Source organism: Nyctereutes procyonoides, unplaced genomic scaffold (assembly GCF_905146905.1).
Source record: "Nyctereutes procyonoides isolate TBG_1078 unplaced genomic scaffold, NYPRO_anot_genome, whole genome shotgun sequence".
Lineage (NCBI taxonomy): Eukaryota > Metazoa > Chordata > Mammalia > Carnivora > Canidae > Nyctereutes > Nyctereutes procyonoides.
In genome coordinates, this window is record NW_026575051.1 from 20,552,552 (window position 1) to 20,555,126 (window position 2,575).

General features: G+C 42.6%; 1 pseudogene; it reads left to right on the plus strand.

The window, feature by feature from the left end:
- Positions 1-1,379: 1,379 nt before the first annotated feature.
- LOC129513214 (U2 spliceosomal RNA) lies at positions 1,380-1,515 on the plus strand (annotated as a pseudogene).
- Positions 1,516-2,575: the final 1,060 nt, after the last annotated feature.

Genomic DNA, 2,575 nt, shown 5'->3' on the forward strand with positions numbered 1-2,575 from the left:
GCCTCCTGGCTCATACCTCCTTTGGCTTTAGCCGCCCCACCAAGGCACCCCCAGGGCAGAGCACCCCAAGAAGCCCTGGCCTACCTCAGTTCTACCTGCCCCATCAGGGTACTCCTTGTGTAAGAATCCTAGAACCCCTGGACCACTCCCCATCTCAGTTTCAGCCACCCTACCAGGATGTCTACGCCCTGTGTGGAACACCTCAGGACACCCTGGCCCATGCTGGCCTTGACTCTAATTACCCCACCAGGGCACTCCCTGTACTGAATACCTTGGAACACCTCAGCATGCACCCACTTTAGCTATAGTTCTCCTGCCTTGGCACCAACTCTATGGAGACTCCAGGGACCATTATGGCCTGTGCTCAGTTCAGTACCATCCCCCTAGGTCAACCCCAGTATGGATTGCCCCAAATCATCTGCCCTGTGCCAGACACAGCACCAGCCACCCAGCCAAAGTCACCAGGCACAGTCTACACAGAAGATTACCACACATAAGACCATTCTTCAAGTTCAGGAGAAGTAGCTGTTCACCTAACTCATGGAAGCAAACATAGATAGTCAAGCAAAATGGGGAAGACAGAGGAACAGGTTCCAAACAAAACACTGTAACAAAACCCCAGAAAAAGAACTAAATAAAATGGAGGTAAGCAATATGCCTAATAAAGAGTTTAAAGTAATGATTGTAAAGATGCTCCCAGGACAGGAGAGGAGAGTAGAAAAATTTGGTGAGGGCAGCCCTGGTGGCTCAGCGGTTTAGCGCCGCCTTCAGCCCAGGGCGTGATTCTGGAGACCCGGGATGGAGTCACATGTCGGTGGGGCTCCCTGGATGGAGCCTGCTTCCCTCTGCCTGTGTCTCTGCCTCTCAATCTCTCTCTCTCTCCCTCTCTCTCTCTCATGAATAAATAAATAAAATCTTAAAAAAAAAGAAAAAAAAATTTGGTGAAAACTTAGGCAAAGAGATAGAAAATATAAAAAATAACCTCAATTGAAGAATACAACTGAAATAAAAAATACACTAGGGGGAATCAATAGCAGATTAATGGATGCAGAATAATTGATCAGTCATCTGGAAGACAGTGGTGGAAAGCACCCAAGCTAAAAATCAGAAAGAAAAAAAGAATTTAGGGATCTCTGGGACAAAAACAACTGAATGTTCACATTTTGGCATCCCAGAAAGAAAAGAAAAAGGGCAGAAAACTTATGTGAACGAATAATAGCTGAAAACTTCCCCAATCTAGGAAAATAAATAGACATACAGGTTCAGAAAGCAGAGGGTTGTGAAGATGAACCCAGGGAGGTCCACACCATAACATTTTAATTATTATTTAAAAATCAAAGTTTAAAGATAAAGAGAGAATTTTAAAAGTAGTAAGAGAGATCGCTTCTTGGCCTTTTGGCTAAGATCAAGTGTAATATCTTCTTATCAGTTTAAAAGGTAGTAAAGAGACTGGAAAAAAGTTACACATAAGAGAAATCCTATAAGGCTATCAACTGATTTTTCAGAAGAAACTTTGCAGGCCAGAAGGGATAGCATGATATATCAAAGTGCCAAAAGGAAAAAAACACAACCAAAAACACTTTACCCAGCAATATTATCATTCAGAATGGAAAGAGAGATAAAGAGCTTCTCCCCAAAACGTTAAAGGAGTTCGGAGGCAGAGACATTGGCAGAGGGAGAAGCAGGCTCCATGCACCGGGAGCCTGACATGGGATTCGATCCCGGGTCTCCAGGATCGCGCCCTGGGCCAAAGGCAGGCGCCAAACCGCTGCGCCACCCAGGGATCCCTAAAGGGGCCTCTTTAAGTGGAAAAGAAAAAGCCATAGTTGGAAGAAAATTATGAATAAAAACATGATAATATCTACATAAAACATGGTAGAAAGAGTAAAAAAGTTCTTTTAGAATGTGTTCAAACTTTTTTTTTAATAGATTTTATTTATTTATTCATGGGAGACGCAGAGAGGAAGGCAGAGACATAGGCAGAGGAAGAAGCAGTCTCCCATAGGGAACCTGATGTAGGACTCAATCCCAGGACCTGGGATCATGACCTGTGTCAAAGGCAGATGCTCAGCCAGTGAGCCACCTGGGCATCCCTTAATAATTACTTTACATGTAAATGGTTCAAATGTACCAATCAAAAGACATAGTGTGGCAAAATAAATAAAAACAAGACCCATCTATATGCTGCCTACAAGAGACTCACTTCAGACCTAAAGACAGCAATTTGAAAGACATAGAGACTAAAAGTGAAAAGATGGAAAAAGATATAGCATGAAAATAGAAAAAAAAAAAAAGCCAGATCTTCCAGGTTGATGAATAAGTGAAGATTTAAAGAGAATGGCTTGCTTAGAGACCATGGAGGCTCTGTGCATGAAAATAGAAAAAAAAAAAAAAAAGCCAGATCTTCCAGGTTGATGAATAAGTGAAGATTTAAAGAGAATGGCTTGCTTAGAGACCATGGAGGCTCTGTGCACTTTTCACATACCCTGCCATGTGCATCTCTTCCATCTGGCTGCTCCCAGTTACATCCTTTTATAAGAAACTGGTCATCTACTTAATACAAAAGGCATTGCTA